Here is a 16,759-nt window from a genome sequence, read left to right as displayed (position 1 = left end):
TTTCTGCAAAATGCAGTCAAAACATCTCTAACTGAATGCTACATACTGGTCTTTTGTTGAAATTCATGAGAACCGAGTGGTTACCGTCTGTTTCCAGATGACTATTGAGTTTGGAAATCCAAAGGAAAGTTTTCACACAAATGCAATTTTACAATAACAACTTCTGTCTTATCCTGAATATAGTTTTAACTTAAAGTTCATTTTTAGAAATGTAAATAGTCCCAAAGATTAATCTGTACCACTCCTTTTACTGAACCCAAAAGCAGGTGTGTGTGTATATATATATGGTTCCAAATGAATATAAGGCAACCACCCTGACCCCCATAAAGATAAAGGTCAAATTAAAGCTAATTCCTCTTACCAGAATTCGTCTCCTTTGAGTGTCAACTGGCTTACCCCACACCCAAATAGGGGTGCAAACTAACAGACAGTAGATGACTGAGCACAAATTTCTAGCAAGCTCATAAAATTACAAAGGTATGTATATTCAGGTTAAGTACTACATGACATAAGACCTCATACAAATGCTTTTTGAAATTCAGTAAAAAAGTCTGAGATTGAAATTATGATTTTCAGTGTGTAGTAAATCAAATCTAAATCAATGTTAGAATTTTCAAAGCTGTTCCCCTTAAGAAAAAGGATTTCCATTCTGTACCCTGCATCCTTCCTCTTTTTATACCTCAAATTATCCATATCTTCATGTCACTGAGCTTTTGGGGGGGAAAAAATCCAAACCAAAAGTAAACAACTCTCTTCTCATGAAAATGTAGCTAAAATTAAAAAAAAAATTAAAAATATATGCACTACAAAATATACATAGACTAAACTATGGTCACTATTGTAGGACTATACTGGGGATGTTGATGGAAGAAAGTTGATCAGAGAATCATCCTTCTCTTCCAAGTGGGAAAAAGGAAAGGTAAAGAATGAAAAGGAGAGTATCCTCCCCATTGGACTCCACCTACACACTGGAAAACATATCTTTGTAAAAGTGTAATGTGGCTATTCATCAAAACAATCTTCCTGGGAAGTAATTAAGTTGTATATGAGAAATTTCTCTTTTTCAAGTGACACAGGAAATAAAAATAAATAGTATAATTACCTTGTTGAGACCTTTTGTCTCAAGGCACAAGTTTCTTGGGAAATGTGTTTTTAAAAAGATTTCTATATAGTTAAAGATTTCCTTTATCTGTTCTGGGTTTCCATACACACTGAAGAAGTCCCAACATTTCCTCAACATTTTGGCCAGCTGGACTCTGATGAAATACCACTGAAATTATAAATAGCCTTTTCCTTCCATCGAGGTTCTCTGACATATCTAAAATGGTGATGAATATAAAATCAAATTATAATTTAAGAATGATAAAATGTCTCTCATTCTATGGTTTCAAATACAGGTTAAAATTTCTAAGAAAGAATCAAAGCCATGACATCAGTATCTGAATATAAAACTTTCTGAAGATTACCTTTCCAAAGTTAAGGATCATATGCACGATCATATGCATCTCCACATAAAGATCAGTAATATTTGGAAAAACACAGTGGGGTTCTGAGTGGTTCCAAATATTGGAAAAATGAAGTTGCAGCCAATCTTCACATTGAACATCTGAAATGCTTTCTGTCACTTCAATTCATAGGCAGCAACATCATTTAGGTCTTTGCAACATTAGCATCCATGGGGACATACCATGAGAATGCTGATGAAATACCTGCTGTGTTTTATATTATGTACTGCTATTATATACAACTTACACAGTACTTTCCAAGGATGTTACCCAGTTTTTACACATAATGTAGCACTCAAATAACTTTATGTAACTTATTTGCTTAATTCAAAATACTCCTGTATACAGGCAATTTAAAATTATTGGTTTTCTATTTTTTTCAATATATTTTCCTCCCAGCTGTGGATAAAGAGTCGCTGAATGTGTGAAGTAACAAAATATTCTTTGGCACTATATGCATATAATACATTTGGCTTTTGTTATAAAAGTAGTCTTTATAAAATAAGCATTTTATCAAAATTATTATTTGGGTTACAACCTTTCCAAAATAATAGTCAAAGCACATGTGCCTGCTATATTTCTGGTATAATTTTCTTAAAGAGATGCATAGGCAAAAGAATCTTAAGCAATCTGATTTCATCCTAACATTTATTCCTAGTTTAAGATTTGTGTAATAGCCTGAGGGATAGCTTTCTTAACTCTTCAGTAATAAAGAATCAAGAAACAGATATTTTTTCCCATTTCTTTCCATTACATTTTATGTCCACATTTAGATGTATCTGGCAAAATCTGAAAACTGACACCAATGTGAGAGTCCCCAGGGATTCACAAATATAATTTCCATGCCACTCTGAAAACCGAGGAAAAAAATGGAAAATGTGAGTGGTAATAAATTTGAGCTAATCTCCTCCTGCCATAACCTAAAATGATCATCAGCAGCCAGGTAATCTGGTATTCGACAGCATAAGAAGAGCTTGACTATCTGAGCCTTAGCGGCTGGTAAGTTGTCAGTATCTCCTAAAACACTTGCACAACTAAATTTCTTTGCAACATTTCAATTCTGCAGCTGTTTTGCTTACCTAGAGGAGAAAAAACAAACAACCCACCCCAAACAAACACAAAACAAAACAAATCCCTAAACCCCAAAAAACTAGAAAGCATTTTTTACTCTTCTATTTATGTATCCTTAAATATCATTGATTACATATGCAGAAATTACATCAAATCTCATCCAATCCCAAGTAGGCCATGAGGAAAATAATGTTTAGAAGTATCAAGGCATTTTTAATGGTCCCTGTATTTAATACACTGTACACCCTAAATCATATGGGAAATTGATGGAATTTTCGTTTCCTGTGAAAAATAGAGTGCTAAGAAATTTCAGCTAAGGATAACAGACAAAGATTACTATTTCAAGATACTTTAAACCTGAAACTAATTACTGTGGCACCACTATTTTTAACTCTTAATTTCAGAATTTAGTGTTCATAGAATCAATAAAGTTGGAAGAGATCTCAGCTATTGCAGTGATTTCCACAGTATCATTTTGGGTTTTAGATATAGTACCTCCAAGGATGAGGCCTCAACCACCTCCCTGGGCAGCCTGTTCCAGTGTTCCACTACCCTCATGGTAAGAACTTCCTTCTAACATCCAGCCTAAATCTACTTTTCTCTAATTGCAAACCATTGCCCCTCATCCTATGACTATTGGCCTTTGTAAACAGTTGAACAATCCCAGCCTGACTTCATGGGGTGGCTCTCTTCTAGACCTGCTCCAATAGGTTCACTACTTTCTTATGCTGGAGAACCCAGAGCTGAATGTAGTAGTCCGGGGGAGAGGGGGGGGGGGGGGGGGGGAAGTTTCACAAGAACAGAGCACAGGGGCAGAATCATGTCCCCCAACCTGGCCCTCTTTTAATATAGTAGAACTAGAATTCATTAAAAGTCATTGAGTGTAAATCACAGATTGCATTTGTTGCACCCTCAAACCCAGTTTCTAACACTAGAGAGAGTCTAGCACATAAGACTGGATTTTATAATTCTTTGAATTTATTTCATTTTTTGATAGTGCCATCCTGCTTTTACAGGCTTGCTATCACATCACAATTTGGGGGAAAAAAAGAAAAAAGAAAAAGAATAAAAAGAAAATAAAAGAAAAACACCCAAAACCCAAACCAAACCAACAAACAAAAAAGAGCTGCTTCTTGCTAGCATTGCACTGCCTGTAACAGAGTCCTATCACTAGTAATTGAGACAATGGTCTTCAAGTTGTCACCAAGATCATGTAGCCTTTTCTTTCTGGTAAACAATCTTGTTGAAACAAATGAGCTTCCTAGCCTTAGGCTGCTAAAAATAGGTCCCAAAAAAACCCATGTTCCATTGGTACTGAAACAAACCGTCAAAAAACAGGTAGTGTCCTCTAAAATCCTGAATGACAGCAGTCTACATTGATGTTCATCTGAATGCATAATGACTTAGTTGAAACAAGCACAGAAAGTCCATGAGGCATCAGACCCGTTAGCTACCTAAATTTCACAAACGTTTGTCACACACTGACTGGTTCTGTGAAAAGCCCTGTCTGTATCCTAGGCAGGTAGAGCACAGTAGACTGTCATGGAGGCTGGAGCACCAGCCTTTGAATGATACAGCCTCTCTTTGAGAGGTACATCAGGTCATTTTAGGCCTCTTTTTCCTTTTCTGAATGCTGGATGATAATCCTGGTTCATACCCCCTCTTCCTACAGAGTGCTCGCTTTGGCAGCACATACACTAAAATTGGAATGATACAGAGAAGATTAGCATGGTCCCTGTGCAAGGATGACACGCAAATTTGTGAAGTGTTCTGTATTTTTCAGGGAGGTGGTAGAGTCACCATCCCTGGACGTGTCCAAGAGGGGATTGGGCGTGGCACTTGGTGCCATAGGTTAGTAGACACAAGGTCTTGGGTGACAGGTTGGGCTTGATCTTTGAGGTCTTTCCCAACTTTATCGATTCCATGATCATGTTGGTGTGCTGTCTCAGATTAATTTTCCCAGTTGAAGACATTTATTAACATAAATCTTTGTCAAGTTAATAACCTGTCAGTACCTAGGTAAAAGTAGGCAATGCCATATTTCTATCTTATGCAAAATCCTTCATTTCTGTGATTTGATATTTCTTTACATAGCAGAGATTAATAATAATAACGAAATGTTATTTTCAATTCTGACAGCAAGAAAAGGTTATAAAGTCATAGAATCATAAAATGGTACAAGTTCAAAGGGACATTAAAGATCATCTAGTTTTAACCACCCTGCCATGGGGAGTGACACCTCCTACTAGACCAGGCTCCTCAAGGCCCCCTCCAATCTGTCTTTGAACACTTCCAGGATTGGAGCCTCCACAACTTCACTAGGTAATGCATTCCAGTGCCTCATCACCATCTTGGCAAAGAATTTCTTCCTAATGTCTAATCTACATGTACCTTCTAGTTTGAAGCCATTATCCCTTGCCCTGTCACTACATGCCTTTGTAGAAAAGACTGAAAGTCTGCTGTAAGGTTTGCCTGTACCCTTCTCTTCAACCCCAACTCTCTCAACCTCTCTCACAGGAGAGGTACTCCAGCCTTCTGATCATGTTCATGGCCCTCCTCTAGACTCACACTAACAGTTCTATGTACTTCTTGTGTTGGGGGCTCCAGAACTGGATGTAGTACTCCAGGTGAGGTCTCATGAGAGTAGACTAGAGGGGTAGAATCACCTCCCTTGACCTACTGGCCACACTTTTTTGGATGCAGCCCAGGATACGGTTTGCTTTCTGAGCTGCAAGCAGACATTGATGGCTTATCAACAAAATAATCTGCCACACTCCTAGTTGGGAATCATTCCAACTAATAACTTTCAAAATCACATATTATAGAAAGGAAAAAAAATGAGGCAAGAAGGTAGGATAAAGAACCACAAAATGTTACATTTCTGGACATTCAAAATAGACATCAAAAAAACAACCAAACAAAAAACAACCCCAAAACATCCACATCCTCTAAATTAGCTTGTAAAATCCTACCAAGTTAGAAAGAGCAAAATGATTTAAAATGTCATCCTCTCATCCAACTCACATCACTGACTTTAAATGAATAAGAACTCATTTGTTTGAGTTTAGCGCCACAAGATCAACTAGAAGTTATTTGGTGCTCTGTTTTTATGCATACATCAATACAACTGACACTATGTTTGAACTTTTAAGTCAAATTTTGCTCTGTTGTGGAGACTGACCCCTTTCCAACCCTGACAGGGTGCTTCCTCTCCTTTCCACCTTTTATCATGTCCTAGAACTTTTAAGAATTTTAAAAAAAAAAAAAAATTGGTTACACATAAAATTAAATTAATATGTACTAGTGCTTTATTGATTTGATGCCTTCATTGGTGTAAGGAACAACAAAAAGTATCACAAATCCAATGAGGAAAGAGTTATTGCTGACATATCCTTCTAACTGTTGTTCCAAAATCTTGTGCTTTATTGTTCTTGCCTGAAGGAGCCCTTTATTGTAAGATATTACCATATAAAATAAGATCTTTCTTGCAATTTGTAGTTATCTTCCTCAAGCATGCAGCTCAATGTCATATTCACCTTCTTGTTATGCTTATTTGCACTGTCCTTAGGTGAAACAAACCCCACAGTCCCCATAAACTGAGACAATCCAGTTTACTGTATTTGATAAGCAGCAACTTTTTTTCAGATCTCTGGGTTCAAGGAGGAAAGAGGCTGGATATAATTTGCTGTTTTTTGCAAACAACAACAGCTTTGTGAAGAACACACTCTGGCCACTCTCCCAGCACTGCAACTTCTGATAGCTTTGGCTATCAGAATACTTTGCCACCCATCTTTGACAGTGTGACCGTTTGAGGCGGTGCCTTTAACAAAGGGATACTATGGCCGAATGTTTGTAAACAAAAGACGGATCTAAACTAATTTCATTGGTAGATTGGGAGGAAGCACCTTTTGAACTGGGAGTACAGCAGCTTTCTGGTCAGTTCTCCCCTTGCAGCTCACAGTTTTCTGGGCTTTCGGCCAGGCTTGACCTTGAAGCAGATAAAGCATGAGGCCTCTTCTAACATTCTAACACATAACTGCTTTTTAATTAACAGTTTCTCTTTTTCTCTCTTTCTAACCCTCTCTGGGGAAAGGGGGAGAGAAGGGGGAGCAGAGGTGGGGAACCCCCCTCAGCAGAGGAGGGAACCCTCATTTTGGTGTGACTTTGTTGTATATTTCTGTATATATTGTAAATACTGTAAATTCTGTATATATTTCCCTGCATTCCCTAAACTGCTTTGAAAATATACAGCACGGACTCCTTTGCTAATCCGGCTGTGCACCTTTTTTCCCTTTCGATTTTCTTCCCTTTACTTACAGGAAGGGGAAGAGGGCTTTGCGGCCTTCCCCCCAACCCTACGACAGACAGGCACTAAGACATCAAAATATCTTTTTACTTGTACTTTGTTCTGCTGTGCTGGAGCTTGGGTCAGAAAGTATAAGACAATTTCTAGCTGGAGCAAGCTTTTTCATCTTCAGGTGCCAGAGTACAGAATCTCTCCCCTCTTTGGGGCAGTTGCTGATAGACAGAAAATAATACAGATAGAATGGTTTAGAAGTACATCACCATGTTCATGAGTACAACAGGATATATGCTGACGAAAAAATTGAAAGAGTTTCAGCACGCACTTTGAAGCTTAAGCATGGCACTTTCACAAGTTACTCTCCCAAACATTCTTCTAGATAGTCATAGTTACAACAGAACTCCACTGAAGTAACAGCTACACCCAATAAACTGCAGGGATTTTCTACTTCTGTGCACACATATTATGGTTCCAGTGATGATATATCAGTTCCTCCTATTCCATTAAAGAAAAGAAAAAAAATAAAAAGAGATATTATTCCTATAACCTAACTGACCTTCGGCAAACTGGCCATGGTACAGGCTGCTGTTTGCATTGACACAAAGCTGACATGCTGTATGCTTTAAAAGAAAATTACCAGAAAGAAGCAACATCAGTCAACATAAAATCTAAAAGAATTATTTCTAGACTGTAAAGCATTTTGTGGACTCTAAATAAAAAGTGTGTTACAAGTGCAAAGCATTATTTGCCCGTGTAAGGTCCCTTGAAAACACTGAAACAAGCCCTGAATATTCTCTCCTATGTGTTAAAAATTTGTAATAATACACCACCCAGATTTGTCACATGCGCACCGAAGAAAAATATTACACTAAAATATTCCATAATAAAATATCACATAAAAATATTTTCCAATTACTTATTTGTAAGTGTCAGCAGGACTGATTCACCTCAGTGCTCAGGCCAAACCCACTCAACAACCATGTATTTCTATCATAATACTTATTCAATGAGCTTCTTCAACTCACCTGAAATAGCAAAAGGTTGGAGTTGCTATGAATATATATATTGTTCTCATTATGATACAGATAGAGAGAATGTGGGTTTTGATATGATTTTTCAGAGGACATCCTTCCCAGCACCTCTTCCCAGGGCAGCAGCAAAGAGAAATAAACTTGGAGCACATTTTTGTGGCCAGTCACATGCTCAGAACACTAAGTTTTAAAATATTCATCAGCTCAATGTCTGCTTTCAGCTGGTTTCACTTAAATCAGTTTTGGAGGTGTCTCATCTTTTCGAGTGAAAGAACACTATTATCACAGAATGTAACAAATAATGCAAACACATGAGCAAGATCTTGGTAATGTTATGGTTGTCTCACAGTTATAACAGGTGTTTTCATTACATCAGATATTCACGCAATCAATTTTCTGATGAATAACTACTCTCCCAGGTATCTGTGAAAAACAGGTTTAAAAAGTAAGATTTAAAAAGGAAGCAATAGGCTAGGAACATTTGTGTTTTAATTCTTTCTAAACCACAAAAGTTCTTGGGGAGTAAGGAATAAACACATTGAGAGGATACAAAATGCCAGTAAAAACAACTTCTGGTTAATGGTTGAATTCTAATGCTGAGTCATGTGAAAAGATTGTATCAGTCAGAAAAAGATATTTAGATGAAAGATATACCCAAAAATAAAAATCCAGATACACACTCAGCTGCCAATGTCCTCTTGTGTTTAGTGTCGTGTCCTGTCCTCTGGATGTCATTCTGTAGTAAAGATAGTTTAACTACTGGATGATTAGTAAAATGTCACTATTTTCAGTGGTAATCTTTACTGATATTTTGGTAATCTCCATGATAATTGTAAAGAGAAGAAGAGGAAGAAATAAATTGTAAAGAGAAGAAGAGGAAGAAATAAATATGGAAATGTAAATAACTCCCCTAGCTATTTTTTCCCCATTCAAGATCATCATGTAGAAGTCATTCAGCTTTGCAAGATCTCCACTGTCTTCTAGCAGAGACACTTCAAAGATCCCTCTAGATGGAACACTTTTGGACCATATAGATAGTGTGTCTTTAATATTGAATAACTGTAAAGCAGACTTCCTGTTACCATCTTGAAAACTACAGATATTTCTGCAAGCAGTTATAACTCCTGAGATGTGAGAGGCAGGGACATTGAGACTGGGATTACAAAGAAAAGTCATTGTAAGTAAAATGATTGTATCTCGAAAAGACAAACAAAAAAGTTAGGACATGGCAGTCTTGTCTGTGGCTAAGGCAAGACTATTTGATTAATTTTTATTCAGTTTCTTTTTCAAAATGCAAATTTTAAGTGACCTTTGAGTTGTGCTAGGTTTAGTGAAAGCATGCATTCTTTTCCCAGTACTAAACGGCAGAAAAGAAAACAGATAGGTATGAAGAAAACATTGGTAAGCCACAAATCACTTTTATTTCTGTTAGAAACTAATTACAGTAAATACTAAATCCAAGTCAGGCTGCAAGTTCAAGGTAAAATAAGTAGAAAGGTTTGGAAGAAAGAGCTGCTTCATTAAGGAAAAAAAAAAACCAAATAAATGTATTCATAATTTAAGTAAAGATGATATAAGTAGACACTTATATGGAGAGATACATGCTGCTAGAAACAAAGCGAAGCAAGGGTATTCTTACTTTCTGTCCAAGTATGACTGACTTAGCCTCCTGGCACAAACTTTGGGCACTTCTGAAAGGTACATGACTGAGTACCGCGATTGTGATATACCAATACCTCATCTTTTCCTACCTCTGCCTGGACACAGAATACCCCCCAGGTTTTAGTGGTGTTGGAAACACTTGGAGGAGACTGGATTACAAACAAAAGAGTTCCTTTTCCAAGTTGTTAGCAATGGATGGTTTCACTTTTGGTGAAAAAGCAATGGAGATACAAATTCACTTTGTAACAAATAACTAATACCAAATTAGTAAAACTCATTAGCTTTGAAATAAAAATTAAACATATTAGAAATTGGCTGAAATGTTAGTCATCAGTGTGTCACCATCATCTAAGGTTGTTTACTGGGGAACTGAGGAAGGGCTGGCCATATCCACAAAATCTAAGTCTGGATAACAAAAAGCAGAGCCCCTGAAAATAATTTAGGGAAGATGGTGGGCAAAGAATTCAACAGAAAGTCCTAATTTTGTTAAATCAAGGTGGGTTAAAGTACTTTGAGGGTTAAAGAGACAGGGTAAGAGAATTAATAGAGGTTGAGAGTAGGTGTGGAAAATTATTTTACTTCTGTTCATTCAAGAGACTAGACGAGTACAAATGATTCTGATGGCCATATTTTATAAAGCAGGCTAAAAGATTAGAAAAAGTGAGGACCCATAATCCATACTTCAGGACTGGAGAAAATACCTCAGAGTGAGGGGTTTCAAGCATCCAATGTTTTTAGTTTATAAAAAAATTACCGGGATGATAATTCATTACACTGCATACCTACCCTACAAAAGGACAAAGTATGAAATATTAAAGGGATAATATTCAGTATTGTTATTATAAAAGTGGTTCTCAAGTCCAAAAGTGGAAGCTGAACAAAATTAGACACATTTTTTATTTGGTGATTAACAATTTGAAGAGATTGTCAAGTAAATTGGTGGAGTCTGTATTTTTTAATTAAGCCAGTGCTTCTACAGAAGACAGGCATTACTAAATACAACTTACTGGGTGCAGTTAAGAGATAATAATGTGAAAATTAAGGTCTGTGAGGTACAGAAGGCCAGTCTGAATAGCTTTGGACTGCATGAATCTATAAACAAATAAAAAACAATGGGATTATTTGATTAAATGGTAGAAAAGAAAAAATATGGAAAGAATCTTTTCTGGACAGCAATACGACAATAAATTATCTCATGTAACTTAAAATGTGATATAAGCAAATGGAAATAATTAGGCTACATCAATCATTGCTGTTGTTATTGCTGTACGTAGAATTATTGTTGTGCCAGCATAAATATATACACATCAGCACATATAAAAATAGTCTATCGCTGGAATACTCAAACTCCTCATTCACGTCAAACTTTTTGACTGAGACAAAATGGAACAAGTATCCAAAGGTGCAACTAAAAGATTACAAAAGCAGAAAGCAAATTTCTAATCTACTATACAAATAGGCACACACAGAAATTAATTGCTCTGAAAGATGAGTCCCAACTAAATGCCTAAACAGTATGAGGACAAAAATAGCACACATTGCACATGTATGTTAAATACATATGTACAGATCTAGGCAGTTCAGAATCATAAGGTGTTAAGCTTAGTAACAGCAATGGGGGAGCAAGATACAGATCCATTCCCTTCAAAGAGATTCAGAAATCTGAGCTAGCAAGACATACAGAGAAATCTAAAAGGCACAGTATTTCTTTCTTTTCTTTTTTTTTTTTTTTTTTTCTTTTTTTTTTTTTTTTTTTTTTCCCCCCACCAGGGTTGATTACAAGATAACCATTGACAATTCTGTTTTCTCATGCAAGAATCTTGATGTGGAAAAGTGACAGATATCAGCACTGATCTTCTCAGTGTGCCTGTAACTGGACCCTGAGACAAGCCAGTCTACACCTGCTTGTCTACAGGATGCACCTCTGGTTCTTCTTCCCAGAATCCATGAACAATACTTATTAGCTGCCTTCTTCCCTGAAAAGTGGTTTTGTGCTGCCTTCTGGTTCTCATTATTATATTCATTTCAACACAGTTCCTGAAGTCTAATACCTCAGTACTTGAGAGGTTCTGCATGTGCCACTGAACAATGATTCAACATGACATTGTGACAGAAAACAGGGAGAAGGGATAGAAATAAAAGAACAAGGGATCAAAACAACTGCATTTGGCTCTCTGTGTGTGGTGTGCCTATCAACAACAATAACTGTTAACAGCAAGTCAGATGTCACATTGGTAGAGGAGTCAGATCACTCACGTCAATCTTCCATTTGACTGGAAGGTATCAGTATTCTTCCTTTATCTAAAAGGGCATGTAAAAATATAATAGGCTATAAACTCCTTTTGGCTTTGTTTTGGTTTTTGTTCATTTATTTGGGTTTTTTTTAATTGCTATTTAAGTTAGTTTTGGTAAGTTCCGAATTCCCCTCCAGTTCCTCAGTGAACTCAGCATACTCTGAACACTTCAGGACTTTTGGTGCTTTAAAGACTTTGTTCCACCACCACAACAGTGAAAGCAACTAACACCATTGTTAACAACATAATGTTTTACTGAAGAAAATCTGTGTCAAGAGATGTCAACTTTCTTAATGCTGCATATTTATGGAGGAAGAAGAGAAAGATAGGCTGAAAGAACTGGGGCTGTTCAGCCTGTAGAAGAGAAGGCTCTAGGTGAGACCTTATAGCTACATCTCAACATCTGTATGGGACCTACAGGAAGGATGGGGAAAGACTGTTAGAAGGTCTTTCAGAGGTAGGATGAGGGGCAATGTTTTTTAACTGGAGCAGTGTAGATTTAGGTTGGCATAAGTAGTTCTTTACAGTAAGAGTGGTAAAATACTGGAACAGACTGCCCAGGGATATGTTTGAGGCCCTATCCATGGAGACATTCTAGATAAGACTCAGTAAGGCCCAGGCCAGCCTGACCTAGGTGGAGGTGTCCCTGCTCAGTGCTGGGAGGTTGGACAAAATGACCTTTGAGGGTTCCTTTCAATCCAATGCAATCTGTGAGAAGCAGCGGCCAGTTTACTTAACGACTGAAGAGACTAAGGCTTGTGCTCCTGACTGCCACTATGTTAATACAGACATTAAGTACTCGTAAATTAAGCAATCCTCTTTTCTTGCTCAAATACCCATTTCAGCTTGGAACAGAGAAAACCATTTTCAAATAGTTCATAGAGCAGGGTTTATATCATATAGAGCATTACTGCTCAAAAAATCATTAATAGCAGTGAGGATGAGTTTGCAAACAAACTTCATTCTACATCGTTACAATTGCATGCTAATTTAAAAATGCATCCGGGAGAAAGCATAAAAATATTGATTTTTTTTCAATTTTCATACAAAGATTTAAATATCTTTTTAAATATAATTTTTTACTTTTTTTTCCCCCCCAGTGCTTATAAAATTAACCTTATGGGATTAAATCCTGAAAGGATCCAGTGGGTAATATTAATTAATAAATTACTGCTTTGCTATGTATAGCAAAAAATAATCTGACAAGTTTCTCTGTCAGAGCTGCTATATATCAGTCAATTTTTTGTGAAGATTTAAAGACTTCAGAAACTAGTCCTTCAGAAATTATGTGCTTCTATTAGGATTTCCTGCTCACTAAAAGCACTGTCAAGCATCTTTGCTTATCGGCCTTCCAGAACCTACATCCGTATTTCATTACATAGAACTCTCCAATAAATATTATTTTGGGCTAGTTTTGGTCTTTTTTAAATGCATATAAGAAAGGTCTACTATATATATAAATCATTAGGAATTATTAACCCAATGATTGCATAAATAATCTGTTTTTAAATATATTGAAGATACTTCAATATAATGTGCAACAAAATGAGAACAGTCCCACAGAGATCAAGAAATATACTGTGTTTCAAACATAATTTCTGAGCTGTTTAAATATGAAACAAAAGCTTGTCAAGCCACAAGTTTCCAGCTGTTATGATATCATAAGATAAATTTATAGCTACAAACCAGGTTGGTGAGGAAAAAAAAATTAAATAGCTTTTACAAAATACAGAAATACAAAGTTTTTCAAGCACTGCAACTGTCCAAACAAACTAGTACAGGCAAAAACAGTTGGATTCAGTACAGTTTGATTTTGTACCAGCTTCATAGCACTTGTCATAATTACTTAAAGCTGTAGGCAAAATGTGATTTAAAGCTTAGTATGCTGCATTTAATGCTAATTTAAAATACTGTGATGAAAGTATGCAGGTGGTCTCAGTGTCTAGCATTCTGTTGCATTTTATTAACTGAAATAATAATTTATTTCCCTAATTAAGTAATAATGAAACTGGATAACTGGGCTCTGAAAGCTTGCTACGTGTTCATGTTTAAATTCTTAACCAGAGCTAAAATGAAAAAGGAGTTTTTTTTCCCTCCATGACTTTGAAAAGAATAGAGTGGTGATTAACAGCAATATTTTTATTAATGAAACACAACCTTTCATCCCTGTCATCTTCTGACCATCCTCGCTTGTATGCAGCTCTCTGACAAGTAGAATAATAACGGTCATACATCACTGCCCTGAAAGTCCAATCATCTAAATCTTCACTCGCTGCAGCCTCTGAGACTCAATTACTTTATTGACATGCAATCTTCATAAGGGGAGAAATATTGTGCATGTAAGGTCACTTGGTTATGAAGACATATTATCATATTATCTGCATGAGGGTTGCAGGGCTAAGACCTGACAGAGCTAATTATAATGGTACATGATAGAGAGCTGAGTACACATTATTTGCTTGGCTGAAACTAAAGGTGAGGTAAGACTATGACATCATGGTTTCCAAAGAAAATAATTCCCTTTCCCTCAGAAGCTATTACTTTCATTGCTTAATATTTTATACATGTTATATTCACACATTCCTCCAAGCAAGTAAGCAATGAGAATTTCTGAACTCAACTCAGTTTCTACTTGGAAGTGCTTAAGTCTCCAAGAAACCAAAGGCTAATTCAGAAAAATGCAGTCCTTTATATTTGTGAGTCTTAAGTCACATCTTCCCTGACACCTCCCAAAAGTGTATCTATACGTACACACACACACAGAGCAAAATGATTCACCAAAATGTGAGTACAGCTAATACATATAGCTACAGTATTTTCTACATATCCAGAACGATGTAAGCCTCCAGTGAAATGCTGAGCAAAGTACACTAGAAGAGTGTTCCAAGACTCTCAATTTGCAAAAGAAATTAAATTTCATCTTGTTCACCTCTGTTAGCAACGTCCTTTCCCCAATATATCTTCCTACTCTAAATAATATCTACCAATCCTCTGTCACCTAGCACTTAGACATGGCCCATTTCTGCTGTAGTATGACTAGTATAAATGCAACTCCTAATTCTTTACTAGCCATTGTCTTACATTAGAAGACATAATGCCTGAAAATTAAATTACAAAATTGGTAGCAGGCTTCTTGAGAGTTTTGTTGGTTTTATTTTGGGTCTTTGAAGTTTTTTTTTTCAAATCAAGCAAACAACTAGCTTTTTTTTTCTTTTCAACTTTGTTTGTTTGGAGTATGTGTTTTCTTCATGTCTGCCGTTCAGGTGGGAAACGCAAACTTCTCTCTTACAATACTTCCAAAATTGCAATATGATTCGAGCTCCCTACACTAAATTATATTGTATACCTGGGAGGAACATCTCTTACCTTATAAAAATATTACATTGTTCTCATTTGGAGGTATGATACAGAAGCCATTCCAATTAATAGGTCCCAGCTCCAAATAACATCTTTGCTCTCAGCAAGTTTTGGCAGCATTGCTTGACTACAGTGAGATAAGATTTTGTATTTAAGACCTCCCATAGTGTGATGTTTCAAAAGAATTTGATTCAAGTGTTCACTTCCGTATCAGCAAAGGGGTATAAAAAAAGTTCTTGGAAGATGACTGTAGATACAAACAAGATGTTAGGCCCTTACTCTTTCCAGGAGTAACATTCACAATTAAAAGCATCTTTTGCTGAGGTTAGATTCCAGCAGCACAAAGGAGACAATGAAGTAATAAAGACCCAGAGGAGAAGCAAAATACACCCTAGAATAGTACAGCAATATCTGGCAAACTACCAGGTTTTCAGCTGATAGGAAATCAGTCAGGTAGTGAGGTATTAAACTAGGAATGAGAAGAAAAGTGTCTTGCTTGACAGCTGTAAAATTTTGCCTTTCAAAGTGAGTTGCTAATTTAAAATTTACCAGCCCTCAAGCTTCTGATTGCTGAGATATGACTGGCATAGAGAAACCCTGACATGCATGCAAGGAAAACAGAGCTACCAAAACTTAGCCAAAGCACAGAGATCAAAATACAGATTGTGAACAGGCGAGTTACACGTGTAATTTTTTTAAGCTATGATGTGAATACTCAGTTTACAGAAACATGAAGGAAAAGGTCACCTCCTTGAGCTTCAAACACTTTTCACCAAAGAAATGGAACAAGAACTAAGGGAAGACAAATGTTAATGTCATGCTCAAAAACACAAAACATTTTTATTGTCAAAATCACTTTGAAACTAACAGGGCCAGGCACATGATCACCTCAATATATTTCAGAGCTATGGTTTGCAAGGCACCTAATTCAAGTAACAAAATGCGAGGTACACATGGCTAGGTGTTTACCACCTAGTAGTAATTAATGTGGACAACGTGACATTGGTAATATCAGCTATAGAAGAGATGGAACTGGGATGCTTTCCAGAAAACACTATTTTAAAAATGAATTACAATTAGAAGTAGTAGCCAAAAGGGAAAATGAGATCCCCATAATGTGCATCCAATTTTGAAGAGAAAGACCAATAATAAGGAGATGACCTGAAATTCAATAAATGAACAGGGAACCACTATAGTAAAACACAGAACAAGGTAAAAAAAAAAAAAAAAAAAAAAAAAAAAGCAACAAAAACAACCAACCAACCAACCCACCAATTGCTTCCATGGATTTTTAACACTTGTGTTAGGTAATATAAAATATTATCAGTAAGTGAAGTACTCAGTATTGAATACCAAATTAAATACACAATAAAGGATCTTCATCAGGTCGTCCTAGTAACATAACCTTTAGAAGGAAGTTTTGGAAGGTGGCAAGTACATGTAAATGAGAAAGTTGGTATACTGTTTAGATACAGAATGGCTTAGCCTATGCCAGTTATAAAAAACTTACAATTTAATCTATGCTGAGGGAAAAGA

General features: G+C 36.4%; 1 protein-coding gene and 1 non-coding gene across 5 annotated transcripts in view; one reads left to right on the top strand and one right to left on the bottom strand.

The window, feature by feature from the left end:
- The window catches only part of LRMDA (leucine rich melanocyte differentiation associated), a 661,266-nt gene that overhangs the window by 51,070 nt on the left and 593,437 nt on the right, over positions 1 to 16,759 (bottom strand). The gene's annotated exons all lie outside the window — the stretch shown is intronic.
- Positions 4,250 to 4,356, top strand: LOC137442144 (U6 spliceosomal RNA). Its single transcript, XR_010987590.1, has one exon. It is a non-coding gene; the product is annotated as a U6 spliceosomal RNA (small nuclear RNA).

This window comes from Melanerpes formicivorus, unplaced genomic scaffold (genome assembly GCF_026170545.1).
Source record: "Melanerpes formicivorus ecotype bairdi unplaced genomic scaffold, bMelFor1.0.p_v2 SCAF_6, whole genome shotgun sequence".
Classification (NCBI taxonomy): domain Eukaryota; kingdom Metazoa; phylum Chordata; class Aves; order Piciformes; family Picidae; genus Melanerpes; species Melanerpes formicivorus.
This window is presented reverse-complemented; position numbering and strand designations above follow the sequence as displayed.